The following is a 19,905-nucleotide window of genomic DNA, read 5'->3' as shown; positions in this document are numbered from 1 at the left end:
TTAATGGCCTGATTTCTGTACACAAATAGATGTAAAGTTTAGAAATTCATATGAAGCTTTTATTTGCTTTTGAAGTATTGACTTTATTAGGGTGATACTCTTGATGCTTCCTGTAAGTATATGGTATTCACTATACATGAAGCTGGAGAAGAATTCTCTATTTAATCACAAGAATTGAGAATTCATTTTCTCTCCTTTATATGCCATGGTTGCCCTTCTCCAAAGCACTTTTTCTTTTCTTAGACTTGAGTGTTCTAGACTATTAAAAGGTGGCACAAAACAGTGACTTGGACATGAAGAGCTGCCATAGAGCCTGTAGTGTTGGGATTTTTTTATGTGGTTTGGGTTTTTGCTAGTTCTTGCTAAGAATATGACCATATTCTGTTACTGTCTTTTGACATAACTGCTCATAACTGATTGGTTGATGTATCTCAATAGGCTATGGAAGTAAAAATTCAGAAGTTAGAAAATGTAATAAATGAAGTGGGAGAAAGTGTCAGAGAGAGATGACAGGATAAGCACGTTACAAGCACAAATAAGAATAAGAACGGAGACAAGTGAGCTCACCCAACTGCAAGCCAAACTGAAGGAGATTGATAATTGCCTCAGGACTGCCTTAACAGAGAAACAGAGTCTTCAGGTATGAGCAAAATACTTCACTCTTCTCTTTCTCCTCTGATTAAAGACACAAAGCATGCTTGACAACAGTTGTAGGTGAAACACAGCTCTCCATATCTCCAGTAAATGTGTTTGTTCTGCATGGCATTCCTAGAGTAAATTCCACTTGCTTGTTTAGCAGCCAGTTTCACATTCTACCAGTGCAACCATCAGTGGCAACATTTAGAATCCATATTACAATACTAGAAACTAAATACGTCACTTGTATGTGATGCATTTCTGAAACACTTGAAACATCTTAAAACTTTTAAGCTGAAGCATGAGCTATTTACTCAACATTTGCATGCTAATTTAGAATTCCCAGATTTATATCTGCACGGAAGTCAGCAAAACTTCCTAAAATATGCTTGTATGTAATACACCAGTGTAGGATACCAACTGCTACTATAGTGCTAGTTGGTAATGTGAGCCACCTTAGTGGAAAATAACTTTCTGCTCCTGGTCTTGTCCTGCAAAATCTAGCAGATCATAGTAAAGATACAATGTAAACATCCCTTAATTTCATTGCTAAGTTAAAAGCCCTAATTTGTACTAAATATTTTATTTTCAGACAAAATTAGATAAAGGTGCTGAGCTGTACAAAGAAGAAATTGATAATCTCAAAACACAATTGGTAAAATGTGATCTGGAAAGAACGAAACAATCCCTCTCCTTTGAAGTGAAGTAATGTGGGGGAACTCTGGATAGCTGACCAAGAATTGGAAAAGTACAGGGCCATGGCTAATCTGAGTCCTTGCAGCTACAAAAACACTGTGTCCTTGAAGCATAGTGGTATTATGATAGCAAAATGCTGTAATTGAGAAAGAGACATGAGAAAAAAAGAAGTGTAACTCCTAAGGAATGAGGAAGAGCTGATATCTATAGTATAACCAATAGACTGCTTAGCTTACAGAATATATATGAGCTTATTACTTGTTGTGCATAAATGTCTGATGCTCTAATTAATAAACGAAGCTTGCTGATTCTCATATCGAGCGTCCCAATCTTCCCTTGCCGTGACAAAGTAAGTTCAAATTTTATCTTACAATTCTCAACTACTTAATTCTTAGCTTCTACTTTGCTCTTTTCCCACATAAGAAGAAGTAAGCATTCAACTTGAGGTGTTGTAAGTTTTTATGGGGGTTAGAGAAAGTAAAATCTATATGCACCTTGGGTTGCTTACAAAACTTCTTCCCTATACACCCACCAAAATTTCACAATCAACTGTGTTCAGCCATAAATGGAATAACTGTTCTCACAAAAGAAGGCAAGGGGAAAGCAATAACTGAAAGCACTCTCTACTTCACTAGAGAGAAGGGATGCACCAGAAATAATTAGTCCAACTTTTGGGTGCACTTTATCCAAAATCTAACTGACAACCAGGTTTATGTAGTTTTTCTTGTATAACATGGGTGTGTCTTGTATTTGATAGCTCATTGGAATTCAACTGAAACTGTAATAACTATAAAACTGAGGTTTTCTGATTTTTTTCTCCCCTCCCTTCCTGCTTCATATAGACTTGCTAATTATAAAGCCCTTGCAGAACACCGAGAGCAACAGTTAAGAAAGCTAAATGAAGAACTGAGGAGAGCACACCAAGAGCAAGATGTTACTGGTAAATTCAAGATAAATAGAAGGGACTCCTTCATATTAAACTCTGAGTTTTGAGGCTAAATGTTTGAAGACCAGATTGAGATGCAGGCCTTGTACTCAAAGGGTATGAGGAGAACTGGGTGCATTGGAAGATGAGATGGAAAGTAGATTACAGCAGCTGCATATGAACTGCATTAGAATCACAGCAGCTCTTGTGTTTTTCTCCAGACACGTTTGCCCTTGTGGAGGGATAAGCTGCAGTGGTGGTAGCTCATGTTGCCACTTTCTCTTTGACATATGAATACCTAGTTCTAATCAAAGCTATGACATACCTAGAACAGTAACTATTTTTCCTCTAAATGGCCCAGTGAGGAATCTGTCATGTTTCTTAACATCTCCCTGGCAGTGTGAATAGTGGGAGGTGTATTTTGTGTAGAAAAAAGAGTAACTGTTGTAATGGCACTTGTAACACAGTGCAGTTTCACACATAAAACCACAAGAAGGAATAGGCTAAAAAATGTATTGGTTTGATTTTAAGCACTCTCCAAATTATGCACACACATGTATAAATCTGTTTTCTAGTGCTGAAAGAAGCAGATCCTCAGCAATCCCAAATACCCCTTACTTGTGATGGTGGCAGTGGTATTGTGCAGAACACACAAATACTTGTTCTAAAATCTGAACAAGCCAAGCTACAGAAAGAGAACTTGCAGCTGAAGAAACAAAATGACCTTCTACTGAGGTAAGTGGACAGCTGACTAGCAGCATGTCAAATAATTTATGTACATTTATGTATTTATGTTAGTGTTTGTTTCTGGGAGACCTATGGAAGTGAGTAACCATTAATTTTAGATTTCACATCATAAACTTTTATTTAAAGCTAGTGTTTTATGGCTTATAAAGCCATAAAGGCCTTTTGAACTTTAAATTGCTTACTTTCTTAAGAATCTTTTAAATGAGGGAAGCTACACTTGAATTGTACATTGGAAGGAATTTCAGTTTAAAAAAATCCTCTGAAACTACACAACTATTGTACTGCCATGTCTGTCACACATCATCTGAAAATACAGGAACTCTCTGTTCTTCAGGAATTTTTTCTTAAAGAAATTGCTTTAAATTTTTCTTAATTGAATGCTGGGGTTCTTTTCTTTGCAGTGATGACCTTCAACTGAAAGAGGAACTCAGGAAATTGAAAGAAAGAGCACTACAATGGAGAGAACGATCCTCAAGAGAAACTACTCCAGAGACAATACCGAAGTCTCCTAAGAAGGCAGTGTTATATTTCTTTAAAGAGCAAATGCCTTCACCCTGCAAGGAAACAGTGACTCAGGACCTACCAAAACCTCTGCCTCTGACTTGTCCAACAAATTCCTTTGATAATTCCAACTTGAGTGTGCTAACAGGTACGTAACACAGTGGTAGTGTCCTATAAGATTTGAAGATGCAAAATGTAAGGGATGGCCTGAGATCTGAAACTTGCATGCTAACAGTTTTCCTGAATGGTTTGTCATATGACTGTTGAAAAGCTGACCATCTGAGCTGTGAAGCTTCTGTATGCTCTACAGAATCAAAGTACCAAAATGAATCCTTCATCTGCTGAAGAATATACAAACCTTTTTTTTTTCCTTTTCTGCAATGACAGTGTTGATGAGTGACTTTTAGAAGTGAATCAGCAAAATATTGTTATTAGATAGCTGGTGCTCTAAAATGTTTTGCTTTTTAACTTTACATTGGTTAAGCACAGATTTCTGGTAAAACTATATAAAGTTAACTGGTTAGCTTTTTTCTGAATTTTTTTAAGATGGTAGACTTTAGCCTCTGATGTTGCATTTGCTACTCTGCCTGGCCCCACCTGCAATAATAGCTGTTTTGATGAGAACTTCTGTTCCTCAGCCTCACTTCAGATTTCTTATATGTGGCCTGCTGACTTTTAGTGACCTTCTGCCCTCATGCTTCTCACAGCTTTCAGAAGGCCCCAGCAGACATGTTGAAGAGTAGCCAGTTTTTGAGGTATCAGTAGCAGGCTTCCAGAAAGAACATGACTCATTGCTGGCTTTGTGATGGCCGACTTGGTAACAGCACAGCTCTCCTCACAACATAAAGCTCCTCAGAGGGAAGCTTTCATAGCTGACAGACAAAACACTAATCAAGATTAAATCACTGTATTCCTGCTGCTTGTCTAACTGAGAAAGGCTGTAATGTTCTTGTCTTCTGTACAGATACACGACCTGAGGGCACAGAGTCCACCGAAGAACATCTTAGGCACTTGTTTGGGACTTTAGACAGAGATAAAGCCCCTGACTGCAGCACCCAGTAGAGATGCTCTGTTGTAAGCTGCCCTAACAGTGCCTACAGCCAGGATCTGCATATACAAAAGAAAATTGCTTCTGGTTAAAAACCATCAGCCTCTTCCATCTTTGCTGTCTTGGAGTTTCTACTTCCCACAACTGGGAAAGCTAGAATATGAGGACAAAGATGGAAAACCAGATGTTGCCCCACAACCTGCTAATCTGCTGATGTTCTACTTTGGTGTTTTGGTGTGGATTTTTTTGATGGCAAAGAGAAGCTAATGTATTGAAGAAAAAATAAATGGAAAAAGGAATGGATCACAAACTAATCTACTGTGAAACTTCTCAGTCTCAAACTTTTCGTTCTGTCATTCCTAAAACAGCCCTTTTCTGAGGTGTTGGTATTTCTATCTTGAGAGTGCTGTTGACTTGGCAAGAAATATTCTTTTTGTTTCTTAGCCTGTGGTTTTTATACCATACTTTCTTTAGGCCAACAAAAACTGCATTTTCACCACAATCTTGACTTCTTTGGTCACTGCAACCGAAGTTACTGATATTGTGTTTGTAGAGCACACAATCAAGGGTTCCTCTTAAACTCCTTAAAAGTTTCTGCAGCTCAGCCAATTATGGTACTGTGAGTAACTTTGAATTTTGCATAATTTTTCAATATACCTGTCTGAAGTTGTGTATTGGACTTTTTTTAAACAGTAAGCAATGGACTTCACACTCTTCTGCTTCTCTAGTGAAGGGAAAACAAACCAGATCATTGGGGCAAGATGGACTCTTATTAACCTACTTATCTGTATTGTGAGACCTACATTTTGTATGTTTTATATAAGAAACTTTAACTCGATAATGAAATTTATTGTGTTAAATATGTAAAAATGGTTTTGCTGTTCACTTGTGCTATGATCCAGGGATGCTGACTGCAACCATCAGTGTCTAAATGTTAACAAATTGCTGTCTTTTCTGCTGATTTCATCACTTCCATCATTATTATTCTTCTTGTCTCCATCCTCTATAACCTTCTGCAGCAATTGTGCAGAAATTTACTATTGTCAGAGTTTTATTTAATTCTTTGGGTCTATCAGAAAATGATTGAAGTCTAAAATATAGATCCTTCTCTCTTTCCTGCCCTCCATTACCAACTAGACAGGAATTGGGTGCTCAGAACCTGTGATCAACTCTATTAAGGATGAAATCATCACCATGAGATGAGAAAGTCATACCTAAGAAAGATACCTGCATCCAAAGCACCATCTTTATTTTATAGGAATAAATCTCTGTGATGCTAGGTCCTGTTTGGGTCACCCAAACTGACAAGCAGATGGCTACACTGACATGTTCCTGAGCATTCAGCAGTTGCTGGAACTGGGGGAGACACACAAGGATTATAAACTGATGGTGGTACTTCTTTAGTAAAGAATCAACCTTCTATTTACTTTGAATGTCTGAAAACTGTCAACTACTGTACCTACTAAGAAGTTACAAGGATTATCTCAATCTCTGGCCTGGAATGTATTTTGGGAAGCTTTTAAAGGCATGATGAGACAAAAATACACAAGTTCTAAATACCATTATAGAATTGGGCACTGCAATGTCTTCTTTCTGATCACAGCCACAGGTATTTATTTTCTGACAGGGAAAAATGCAAAGTGCTGGTGTGTCTGTGGTGGATTCTTTTTTTTTTTTTTTTTTTTTTTTTTTGAGAATGGGTTTGTTTTGGGGTTTTTTTTGTATGGTTTGGTTTGTTACTTTTTTTATTTCCCACTATGATGAACAAGATTTCCTTTGGCTACCAGCATTTTGGTGTTCTAACAAATAAATTAGACTGATTTTTTTCTTCCTGAATCGGGAAAGGTCTATATATAGATCTACCTCTTCTATATACAATTTCCATTGGTTTTTTGTTAATTATTACTTGCTTGGAACAACTAGGTTTGGTTTTCTGATGATTGATCTAAAAAAAGGAGAAACTTAGTGCAACAGGTGGCTGAATTCAGGTGGCAAAGCTTAGGGGCAGAAGGATAAATGCTTTTAGCAAATTAAGCATTTATTACATGTTTTACAGCATTACAGGTTTTGTTTACTGGGGAGCTGATTTAGAAGGCCTTAAAAGCTATCATAGTTTAGCAGAAAGACAGAATAAACTGAACTTTTGTGTATGTGTGTCCCAGCTTATCCACAGAAGTGGCTTTTCTGAGAACTAACTGATATTTAGGCAGGACACCAAATTCCTTAATAGTACTGTCAGGTAGCTTTAAGTCTAGTGTGAGCTTTTAGCTAAATTTGTTTGTCCTAGAATTTTTCAGTCTAATGATATTAATTCTGCTTTAACATAAGCAAGTTAAACCACTAGATACAAAAGATATGTTGGTAAATCTCCAGTTTAACAACAATAAAAAAATAATCACATAAGTTTTGTCCGGGTGTGGAATTTGATAATTTACATTGCAAAAAGACATTGCTTGGAAAAACAGCTTTGTGGCCTTTTGGTGGGAATCCTACTGATCTCTTGAATTCCCATTGTAAGAGAGTCAGCCAATGCTGGTGATACTTTTGTGTCCTTTCCTGTGCAGGAGAAAAATCACCCTTTTTTTAAAATCCTGAATTTCACTAGATGGCAGCATCTCAATGTTTCAACAGGAAATTATGTTCATCTAGAGAAACTATCAGTTGGACTACAAATCCCAACAAGCACAGGAAAAAAACAACTGTAGGACTTCCTTTCGTACAAGGGTCAGTAAATATAACAAAGCTGTTTGAGATCTCTTGGTGAGGGACTGTATTAATATTTATTATAAAGGCTTCATAGAATCAGTATGGCAAATGTTCATAAAAAATGATTGTTGGATTGAAAAAAGTATTTATAATGCATTTTGCTTCCCACGTGTTAAGGCGATTTGGGGAAGTACTTGAACTGATCCAGGTGGCTTTTGGAAAGAAAAAAATTTCCATTACGTTGCTTCAGAAGTCTAATTTGTCGAATCTGTAGCCTTCAGGAAAACAGTTTTGCTGCAACTTTTGTCAGGAGAAACATCTAACAAAACAGAATTTCTGATCAAAATAAGAGAAAATAATAATTTATTCAAAAAGTAGGATACTAAATTTGACTCAGTAATCTGAGTCACAGCATGGATTTGAGCATCTCTAGAGGACAGCATTGGCTGCTAACATAGGGAAGGTTATGGCACCTTTATTTTTATTTCCCAGTGAAGTACTTGGTGTGTTGGATTTATATGTATATTTAAGGACTTTGTTCTTATGGCACCTTTCTACACCCATATCTACATAGACAAAGTTGCTTGGAGGAGTATGAGAGTGCAGGAATTTTGCTTATGGGGAACCCAATTAGCAAACTCCAGATACTTCACTGTGACTAGAACACATGAACCTCATTATTTAGGAAGTTCTTTGAGATTTAGTATTTGTTTTCACTTGTTTGCCTGCATTTTTGTATGCTGTATTTTATTAAACCTAACACAGCACTTGAACAGGGCTATATTTTGCCTTTTGGCTGCTCCATCCAGACTAAGGTAGCAGCACCTAGAGGTTCCCTACTGCCCCCAGGGACACTCAGTGTTCCCTGAGAACAGGGAACGAGAGGCAAGACTGGGAGCTTCATTCCGCCACACTTTCCTGCTTCACTGGGGCTGGGAGCCTCCTGTGCTGGAAGATTACTAAGACAACTGAGGGCAGATACCAAGGCCAGGGCATTGTGTAGAATGTATGGCAGTCTAGGACATGGAAAAGTTTGTAGAGAAACAGAACACAGACCTGCTTTCTGAGAATACCACAGATAGTGAAAACACTAGATTACGAATTATTGTACTGCTGTTTCATCCTGGCTTTTTTTCTTTTTGCCTGTTTAAGAAAAAATAAAATCCAATTTCTGTTATAATGAAGCTTAACTTCTGAGCTCAAATGCCTTTTGACTTCTTGAGCCCTCTTATGTACAACTAAAAAAAAGAAAAAGATGGGACAGCCCTGCCTCTCAGAACTCTGGAAAACTGAGGGTCACAGGACAATTGTGATGGCAGAGGTACACCCTGGATCGTGTCTAGTTTTGAGAATGTATTTGCATCTGCTTCCTGGGGGTGGTGTTGGCTTATGTTTATTACATTTCTGTGCCATCCCATCCAGGTCAGCACCATGGGGCAGTTGGATGGGAAGATCATCCTGTTGTCAGCAGCAGCAGCACAGGGCATTGGCTGAGCAGCTGCTGTTGTAAGTTGGAAAATGTTTGTTCTGCTGGGCCTGTGCAAGGTCTCTCATTCTAGCTTGTCCAGTGACACCTGCACCAAACTAGTTCTTGAATTAATAACCATAGATGAAGCCAGAACTACCCAGTGAAAAAGTCAGGGAATATGTAGCCACTATGCTGTATCACGCAGGCTTTGTGCTGTTTCAATTTATGAAAATCTTCAACTCTGAGTGGAGATGTTAGACAAGGATAAGAACCAGATTTGAGGACAGCTGCTGTTGCAAGGCTTGCAAGGGTCTTTCAGGGTGAGAGAGATAGACGAGAATCTTGATCTCATGATGAGAAGGCTGGATTTATTAATTTATAAGTTACATTAAGACTATACTAAAAGGAATAAAGAGAAAAGTTCAGAAGCTGCTAAGCTAAGAATAGAAAAGGAATGAATCAACAAAGTTCTGTGTCCAGGCAGAAAGCAAGAACAACTCTCCTGTGAGTGGTCAGTAAATCCAAACACTCACAGAAGACCAATCACAGGTGCACCTGTTGCATTCCACAGCAGCAGACAACCATTGTTTACATTCTTTCTCTGGGGCCTCAGCTTACCAGAAGACGGAAAATCCTAAAGAAAGGATTTTCCACAAAAGCTGTCTGTGACAAGCTGCATCTGCTTTTCTAACAATATATGGTTGGTACTGCCCGTACCTTTTATTCAATATCTCTGTTGCTTTGTTCTGGAAGAAAATAGAGGTGATAGAGGGAATATTTCCTGGTATAAGGCTGTATACTGTGAGGATCCCCTACAGTAAAGCCAAGGTATTTTACCTGTATTCATGACTGACAAAACCAAGTTCACATGATGCTAACACATTGTTCACAATGAGCAACTGTAAGAAACCCTTTACAAATTTTGTTTGATTACTGTTAAACAGAATTTAAGGTACGTGTTAACTTTCCAGTTAGCTTATAACTCCTTTTGACCAGTTCTTCTCCTGCTACTTCCCTTTTCCATGGCAAATAAAAAACCCAGTAGAATTATCTTGTTATCTCTGTAATGTAATTAACAGCTCGGGAGAAGCTTCTGTAGCATTTTTGCCAGACTGGTTAGTTTCTCATGTGTGTTGCTGAGAACACAGAAGACTGCTGATCTTGGCTCTTACATGAATCACTCAGCCCAAGGAGCAGGTAATCCTCCTGATGGTTTCACTTTGTAAATACCCAACCAACCATGGAAGGCTGGTATGGTTAATGTCACTATCCTCTTAAGCTGCACTTGGGACACCTATTTTGAAGATAAGGGGCTGCAGTCCAAGATGTCGGAATACTTTTGACAGACTTTACTTCATGAGCTGTTGATTTATCAGTAATCACAATAAAAAGAAAGAGGCTTTTGAGGAGTCCATCAAGAATGAAGCAATGTCTCTGGTTAAATATCCTAAGTCATGCTGCTTTTAATATTGTTCTATTCCAATTACTTGGATACAAAGGATTTTTTTTAAAAAAATTCTGGTTTATGACTTCTGCCTTTACCTCTTAAATTTTGTAACTTTAAATTTAAATCTAACAGTAGATTTAAATTAGTTAAATTTAAATCTTAACAATACAGGCAATTCTAGCCCTATTGCTTACTAGTGCAGCTAATAGGGGCAACAATAATATCCATTATCTTAGTCTGGTTACTGTTCTTATACTTTATTTATGGATTCCTTCCTTTAGGGAAAACACCTTAAATTTGTCTTATCACACAAAGTTAAATAGTTGTCTGCAACTCCCTGATATGCTCAGAATGAAAACTGAGAGATCAGCTGCCTTCAGCTTGGCTTGGCTTCTATTTCAAGCCAAAAAACACCTGAAAAGAAAACAGATTTTATTTCTGGTATGAGCTGGAATATCTAAATATAAACTGCTTCTGTGTTCTCCAGGCTTTTGCTAAAGAAGGAGCCAAAGTCATTGCTACAGACATCAATGAGTCTAAACTGCAAGAACTGGGGAAATATCCAGGCAAATGGCCCTACAACAGGCATTAGTTCAGCTCTTACAAGTTTTGTGTAGGCTGTCTGAGATACATTTTGAGGATAGGAAGGCTTGAAGAAGACAGAAAAAAAGAAAATTCTAGACCAGTTCTTTTGATGTTTGCATTGCTTTATGCTGTGGTGTGAAAGAACAGAGATTTTCCATGTAAAATATTGCAACATCAGCGTATCAGAGTATTATTCCAGACATGTGGAATAACTGATTTTCTTGTGTCACAGAAGAAGTTGATGTTTGCTAGAACAGCATCCATTTCAGTTACCTTTTGGCTTCACTAGGCTAATTATCAAGTGTATCACTCTGGAAGGCATGGAATGCTTTTTTCTCTGATCAAGAGAACATCCCACTATACAAAAAGGTAGACCTAGTGTCTTGCATTTCTATGGTCCATACTTGGCTTGTCCTTTTAATGCATTCCTTACTGTGCTGTAGAATCCATATGTCTTTAGAAATTTAATTCTAGTGACACTAGATACGCCTATTCTGTTGGTACAAATGTTCAAGCCTGAAGGTTGTTTTTGTACTGCCACCACAGGAACATGCTTCAAGAAGCAGGTTCTGCACAGGTGTGTTTCTAATCACAAGTGGGATGTTACGTTAAAAAGTGACTTTTCAATATTGAAATAAAAATAAGTCTTGGATACAGTTTACAGCTGACAATGCTTCTAACTTGATTTGAGAGAATAAAGTGGATTTAAAGAATTCTTACTAAAGTCTGTCAGTAAAATACACAAAGCCTCAGCTGGCACAACTTTTAGCATGAATATCAGACTCTGCCAACTGGAGCTCACAACAAGAAATCCCTTTGTAATTGTTTGGGAACTTGAGGGCTTTTCAGGTTCCTTCTGAGGGTATTTGGGGAAATGTTACATTTTTTTCCTCTGCTAGTATGCTCAAAGGGAAAGAAATAACTTTCCATATACTCAGAGCCATTTCCATCCTTTAGACATATGATTAGTCAATCTGTAATTCATCCAGACTTGGCGCTTTGAGGTTTTTGAATTTTATCCAGGAAAGGTAATTCCAATGTGATGTTAATCACCAGCCTGTAGTCTGATTGAATACACAAATCTCTTCAAAAGTGTCTCTACATTTAACTAAGGCACAGAAAGCCTTTTCATGGTCTTGCTGCTTTGGTTTAAAAAAAAACCAGGGTTTTATCCATTTCAAATCAAATTCTCCTTTGACAATACTCAGATGCTTTACAGACAGCTTTACAGTGTTTCATGGAATCATATCTGCTGGGTTAGACTTTGGGAGGCCATGTAGTTCCATCTAGTGCTCAAAGTGGCACTGGTTAGAGTAGGTTGCTCAGGGCTATGTTTAAGTTCTGAACATCTCTAAGGATGGAATTTCCTCTGCAGGACCCTGCTCCAGTGTGACTGCCCTCATGATTTTAATAGTTTATGCAAAATCATTTTTCTTTATTAATTAAATTATATAAAGCTCATTCATAATATCATCAGCTACACATGAGAATGTGGCATGTAGTGGGACTATAAGACACATGTAACTAATTCCATGATCTTCTATGATAATGAGTGTGAAAGTTCATTATGATTATACAGGTTCTATAATACTTCTGTGTGAGAGTATAGTGGAATTCAAATTAATTTCTAATGTTTTTATAGTAAATTAGGCTAGTTCATCTGCTTGCCATGCTGCATAACAATTAAAACAGTTGATCATTTTAATTCTCTCCTGAAATTTTAAATAGCATGATATGCTGTCCCAGATTAACTGCTGCACTAACTTAATCATTGAATGAATTGAATTGTAAGTGCTATCCTCAGCACATCAGAAAAATACTCAGCTAATTCTCAATCAAATATATTGAAACAAATGCTGTGTTTTTTCTAGGCATTCAAATACGGGTTCTGGATGTCACCAAAAAGGAGCAGATTGAAAATCTGGCCAAGGAGATTGAAAAGATTGACGTCCTCTGTAACATTGCAGCGTAACCAGAATCTCTTTGCTACTACTGTTTTTCCAGTTTTCCCTGTCCTCCAAAACTACTTTCTATTACATCAATGCATTTTATTTGTTATGTTTTAATGGATTTTATACTCTTAATAGAAACTTCCATATGTTTCCATCAAAACTGAACTTTTTTTGCACAGCCACATAACCCAGGCCAAGATAGAACAGCTCTGGAACTTATGGTTTCCTCACACTACGAGTGACCTGTACTGATGACTTTGGCCCTTCTAGCACAACAGTGAAAAAAGCCTGACAGTCTGCTAGTGTTTGGTTTTTTTTTCTTGGTTCTTCTATTGCCAATCATTTTGTTGTACATATTGAGTCTCCTTTGTATCCTTGATATTTACCAGAAGAAATACACTGTTGCTTGCATTCTTCAAAGGAGCTCTTATCCCCCTCTTTTAAAAGTTGGAAAAGTTAATTGCTACAAAACAGCAGTGGAAAAAGAGCCACAGAAATGTAAGCCACAGACAGTAATCCACTTCATGCACTCATTCTAGGTTTGTTCATCATGGAACCATTCTGGAGTGTGAGGAGCAAGACTGGGACTTCATGATGAACCTCAATGTTCGCAGCATGTACCTGATGATCAAGACATTCCTTCCCAAGGCAAGGCTTGGCTGCCCATGAATTTTAGTCTCTCCTGCATTGTTTAAAGTGTGACAGATCAGAGTTGCTGCCACTGTGACAATGTACAAAATACAAGCGTGCCACTTTGGATAGGGGATCCCTTAGATCACAGTGATCCTACTATTAAACATTCTCTTCATTGCATAATATTTCAAGTAGACAATTAATCTAAAGGATATGGTAGAGAGGATTTATTTGGGGAGCTGGCCTATGTAAACTAGCTAAAATACTTCAGAGTTTATGCAGAGCAGTGATGGAGTCATTGCAATACAATGCTAATGTATTATACGACAGCACACAGCTGCACAATACCACTGCTACAAAGTATTAATAAATCATCTATATTAATATGAATTTTATACAGCTCTGGAGACTATCTTGTGAAAAAATTCAGGGATGCTGATACTAACATGCTGATTAGAGAAGAACAGTTCAATGAATGTAGCAGCTTGAAGATGCTTCTTGGTTTTACATAATCACTAGGTTTGGGTCTACAAAACCTTGTGGACTGAATAAGGTGTTTGCATTCCCATAAATGCAAAGGCCAGATTTGAAAGCTGTGACCATGACTGGATGGCAACTATTCTTTTCAGTATTGTTCCAGTACTTTTTGCTTGGTTGATTTGGTTTTTAGTTTGTTTGGGGGTGGGTTTTTTCTTAGCTGAACTTAATTTTCAAAGTTTGGGATTTTTTGAGAACTTCAGGCATATCAGATTTTAGGATGCCTAAAAAGGTCATAACTTAAAGAAAATTAGCTACAATTCATAGATGCTAGAGTGTTGTGCTTTAGTCTTCTCCAAAACAAGAAGAGTTTGAGTGGGATCAGTGAGTTGCTGCATTGGTAGATGGTATGGACAGATGTCTGTGTGGTGTAACTTACTGTTGTGACAGAGGGCAATGACTGAGAGGTGGCAACCTAGGAAAAAATCCTTTCCTGGCATAGTTTTCAATCCTGACATGGCTCAGGGGAACTGAGGGAGAATTTCAGGCTCTGCTTTACTGCTTCAGTCAATGGCACCAACCCACGCCAACTGAGCTTTGTTGCCCTGTGTATCAAATGCATGTAGGGCTGTTCTGTGAGTTGCTGTGGGCTATTTTGCTGAACCTGCAGATGACAAAATAGTTTGCATTTGAGTGACATAAGTGCTCTTTTTGCAGATGCCTAAACAGAAATCTGGAAATATTATAAATATGTCTTCTGTGGCATCCAGCATCAAAGGTCAGTAGCTTGCTAGAGTTCCTTATATAAATCTTTAGGGTGATGGATATACAATATAAATATTGTGCAACCTTGAACTTAGAGGACATTCTAAATTCAAAGCTATTTCTAAATCCTGGGGAGGGACCAGTTAGGGGAAAAAAAAGTGAACGCATTCAACTCAAACATAAATGCAAGGACACAGATGGAAAATTGTAGAAACTCCAAGATCCTTACCTCTGAGCTTTTTAAATGTTTTGTTAATGTTTGTAATGTTTCGTACCTAAAAAGGTATATTACTTCCAGTGATATCTTGGTACATATGTTCTTCAGAGATATAATGAAGAGATTACAATTACATAAGTGCTATAATTATGCTTTCAAAAGAAGCCTGATCATGACTAACAGATGGATTTCTGCTATTCCTAAATCTTTGCTGCTTGTTACATTTTCTAGACTAGTCCCCAGGCTTACACTATTGAAAGATGGTGTGCTTTCCTCTGGTGTGTACCTGAGTAGAATTCTAGCAGTTGACATTCCAGCTACCCTGCCCTTATGAAGGGTTACAGGAAATGCTGAAGTCCAGAAGCAGGCGCATATTGAACAGTCTTGGCTTTTCCTTCTTTTCTTTTTAACTCTATTTCTGTGCTGCCTTGACATGGACCTTCTGTTAGGAGTTGTGAACAGGTGTGTCTACAGTACCTCAAAGGCAGCAGTTACTGGGCTAACAAAGGCTGTGGCTGCTGATTTCATTGAGCAAGGCATCAGATGCAACTGAATGTGTCCTGGTAAGTGTTCTTACATTATCCTGTGATCTAGGAGCAGGTGCTAGAAGGCCAGATTGAGTCCGGCTTTTTTAACAAAAAATAGACTTGGAAGTGGTAACTGAAGTTACCAGCAGTTTACCAGAACACAGCATGCTTGAAAGGCTTAATATATAAAAGTTGTTATTCTGTGGTTAAACTGGATGTTTAGTCTGATTAACCTAGTATCTGCACTTTACCCATACATTACACAGTAATTGAATGGTTTTTTTCAAAGATGCAGTCTCAGAAGTTAGATGTTACAGGGCTTGCTAGGGTCTTCAGGGTGAAGAGAGAGACGAGAATGTTGACCTCATGTTCAGAAGGCTTGATTTATTAGGTTATGATATGTATTACATTATAACTACACTAAAAAGAAATAGAAGGAAAGTTCTCAGAAGCTAGCTAAGCTAAGAATAGAAAAGGAATGAATAACAAAGTTCTGTGTCCAGGCAGAAAGCAAGAACAGCTCTGCCGTGAGTGGTCAGTAAATCCAAACATCCACCCGAGACCAATCACGAATCCACCTGTTGCATTCCACAGCAGCAGATAACCATTGTTAACATTTTGTTGCTGAGGCCACAGCTTCTCAGAAGGGGGAAAAATCCTAAAGAAAGGATTTTTATGAAAAGATGTCTGTGACAGTTAGAAGCAGGCAAGAGGTAGCTAACAGTCTGACCATTGTTTAACCACGCAAAAAGTATTGAATCTAATTCTCACAACTCTTGCCTTCTACGGAAATTTAAAATTCTGTGCTCTATTGGTGGCTTTGCAGTCTTTCTCCTGAATTATATTGCAAAGTTACACATAGGTGTTAAGACATACAAATAGAACAAATAAACTTTTGTTGTGATTGCTGATGCAGTTGATTTTTAACACTGAATTTAAAATTTTGTTTAGGAACTGTTGACACACTATCTTTACAGGAAAGAATCCAAGCCCGGCCTAACCCAGAACAAGTGAGAAAGCAATTTATTAGCTTGGTCACATGTATATATGTTTAACTCTCTTTTAAAAAAGAATATATAGCTGCACTTCTGCCCATATTCAACAATATCCTCAATTTCAGAGTACTGTGGATAACTTAACATTGCTGTCTCCTTTGAAAGTGTGGTCAGCTTGAACTCGAGACAGAAACCTTACAGCCAGACCAGAACTGAAGCCTCAGAAGGATAATATTGGTTAGTGAATGCACAGGGGTTCTCATCCATGGAAGCAACTCCAGGTGTTGGTTATAGTATCCAGTGCAAAAGCAGAGGACATTTTCTATTGTGGCATGTGTCAGCCACAAGGAAGGCTGACACAAAACAGTAAATACAGAAAACGCAAAAACAGTACAGACAGAGCATTCTGGCCTATGCATTTCCACATTATTTGGGATGCTTAACCATCCATATTAGATAATGGCAAGTTCATATTTGAAGGACATGGGAATATCTACCACCAAAGGAAGGATTTTGTTGTCTTTATTCTAGAATGAGAGGTTTAGCTGCTTTCTAAAAGTCACCCTAATTTTTTCAACCTGAAATTCACATCCCTGTTGATTTTATGTTTTTCCAGCTTTAATTCCCTACTTAGTGCACTAAAGGAAGTTATGACTAGAGACCTGTTTCAAATATTGTTTCATACATGTCAATAGGTTAAAATAATTGCTGGTTTTTATTTTTGATATACCAAATGCTCTTGTATATCCAGGCATTGAAGGACTTTCTGGCCAGACAGAAGACTGGCAGGATGGATACTGCAGAAGAAGTGGCCCATCTCTTTGTGTACCTGGCCTCTGATGAAGTAAGTATAGACAATGAAATGTCCTGTCACAGAATCCCATGCTGCTTTGCTGCTTCAAAGTACAGAGGGTATTTGTTTCAGGACAATCTCCATTCTCTTTGAACTGGATTATTACAAAAATAAAAACCAAACTGTGGTGTTGCAAGGTCCCTAGGACGAGGTGAGAGATGAGAATTTGACTCTATGTTTTCAGAAGGTTGATTTATTATTTTATGATATTATATTATATTAAAAGAAATTATATACTAAAATATACTAAAGAAAGAAAAAGGATACATTAGACGGTGACTGACCAGAGTCCCAACACAGTTGGACTGGGATTGGTCATTAAGTCAACACAATTCACATGGAACCAATCAAAGATGCATCTGTTAGTAAACAACTTCTAGACTACATTCTAAAGCAATCAGATAATTATTGTTTATATTTCTTTTCTGAGGCTTCTCAGCTTCTTAAGAGAAAAATCCTGACAAAGGGATTTTTCAGAAAATATCACAGTGACACCAAACTATGTTCTTTTACTGAGTTCATCCTGCAATACAAAAGGTGTTCTGAATGTTGACAGTGATTGCAAGGCATTATGTATTTGGTGCCATAGCCTGGTGGTTTCATGTCACCTGAGCAAATTGACTGACCCCAGGTCATCCTAAATGGTGAACAAAATGAGCTTGTCAGCTTTACCAAGCTTGCACCATGGCTAGGTCATGTTTTAAGGAGGTAGAATTAGTAGAGCTGCTGGAGATTTTAGCTAATGCTCAAGGTGAATCTGCCATCCCAGCATAAGGAAAACAACAGACCCACTGTGGATGTTATACACCAGACTTTTGATGACCACTGCAAACAGCACCAACACTAATGAGCACACACCAATGTTATTTGAGCAGCTATAAATTTACCGAGACTAAAAACTGGACTGGATTTGTCTGGACATGTCCAGCAGTCCTAATGTCCATGTCAAAATACTTCAGTGGATTTAGTTCAGTATTAATGTTGCTATCTATCAGCAGTCTGTTTCTCAATTTCATCTTGGGTTTAGTATTTCCATAATGCTAATAATTTTTCCAGTCTGCTCACAGGGTTTTCAATGGTGTGTAAACAGAATTCCATTTTTTCAATGTATTCAGCATGTTTCAGCAGTTGACATAAGGAAGAATGTCAACAGCTCAGTTGCTTACCCCACTATACATATAATCTAAGTTTTTAGTTAGGTCCCATTATAATTATTGACTGACCTGGTCAGATTATGCTCAGCTGAACAGACCTAATAACATCACAGTGTGAGGTATTTACTCCTGCAGGTAAGATATCTAAAGTCTAGCTTTTTAAAACTTGTACTCTCAGGATGCATTCTTATCTTAATGCCTCTAGTAATACTTTTGCCACTCTTCCTTGAATTAAGTGAAAGGCTTCAATTTCTGTTTGTTTCTATTTAGGTATTATATTACTTACTCAGGTATTTTTGTAAAACAAAAAAAAGTGTATAAAAAGAAAGCATATTTTTTAATTTAAAGAAAGTGTTTCCCTGTAATCAATAGCCATGAAAAATTACTTGAAATCATTGTATATTTTATGTAATTTCAGTCTGCTTTGTGACTGGTAATGAACTAATCATCAATGGAGGATGGAGCTTGTGATTGACTCTACCTGCAAATGGAAATTCATGCTATGATGGGCAAAAAATGAGGATGGTGTTTCTTGAAAAGATTGAGATCATGCATGTGATGTCTTTCCAAACAAATTTGCTATTTCTAGATTGATCTTACTGATTAACTTTTCCTTAAATAGAGAAATAGTGGAGTAAAACATACTTCATGTGGCTTCAATTTCTGGCAGCTCCAAAAACATGAAAGAACAGCAGTTTAATGTTTAAGATTTCAGGAGGCCAAAAATATTATTCAAGTTACAAAATCTGAGTTGTGTTTTAAGCAAAATCTGAGTGAAAGGAATTAACTATTATATTTAGTCTCATCTTACTAGGTATTTGGAAATTAAATACTCACAGGTATTTGGAAATTAAATAATCACAATTAAATACTCACAGGAACAACTATGCAAGGGCAATACTCTAGTAGGTATGGATGGGGGTATATGTGAGAGGAGTATTCTTAAATATATGGGTGGATTTTCATGAATATGCTTGACTTGAAACACAAAAGCAAAAGGAGTGGATTTTACCACTCTAGATAGAGCCAATATATTTGTCTCCAAAATAATGTGCTAATATTGGACAAATTCTGTAAAATCTGTTGCTAGATGCTACACTTTGGTGCTCTATGCCTTATTCTCAAGTACCAATACAGCTCACACTAAAGCACAAGGCAAAATTTCTCTGAAAAGGACTGTTTCTACAAGAGTATGTGCTGATGTTTTTATTGTGATAGCACATGGTAGCTTTGATTCATGAAATAGAAACCTATTATTGTCAAGTTTCATACTCTGGGAAAAAACATAGGTCCTGACCCAGAGATCTAAGGCAATGAATAACCGGAATTCACAAAGCATTTGTTTTGCTAACATACTGCTTAAAATCAACATGAATTACATGGTCTGACTGTCATGGTTACCTTTAACATTTATCTAGTTCATAAATGAAACTCTATGTAATTTAATACATATCTTCATATATATTATATACATATATATGTGAGGGAGCAATTAAGGACTAAATGCTACTTAATATGATTCATCAGTAATCAAAGCGCAGGAAAGATGTACAATGTTGTCTGTGTGTTTCTG

At 37.4% G+C, this 19,905-nt stretch overlaps 2 pseudogenes; both read left to right on the top strand.

Annotated features, from left to right (window-relative positions):
* Positions 1–4,567, top strand: part of LOC128941400 (centromere-associated protein E-like) — an 83,551-nt pseudogene extending 78,984 nt beyond the window's left edge.
* Positions 4,568–8,690: 4,123 nt separating this feature from the next.
* On the top strand, positions 8,691–18,803 carry LOC128941435 (dehydrogenase/reductase SDR family member 6-like; annotated as a pseudogene).
* Positions 18,804–19,905: the final 1,102 nt, after the last annotated feature.

This window comes from Melozone crissalis, unplaced genomic scaffold, assembly GCF_028551555.1.
Source record: "Melozone crissalis strain CALT ecotype California unplaced genomic scaffold, PUWL_Pcris_2 ptg000035l_1, whole genome shotgun sequence".
Taxonomy (NCBI): domain Eukaryota; kingdom Metazoa; phylum Chordata; class Aves; order Passeriformes; family Passerellidae; genus Melozone; species Melozone crissalis.
The sequence above is the reverse complement of the archived record's forward strand: the minus strand, read 5'-3'. Positions and strand labels throughout refer to the sequence as shown.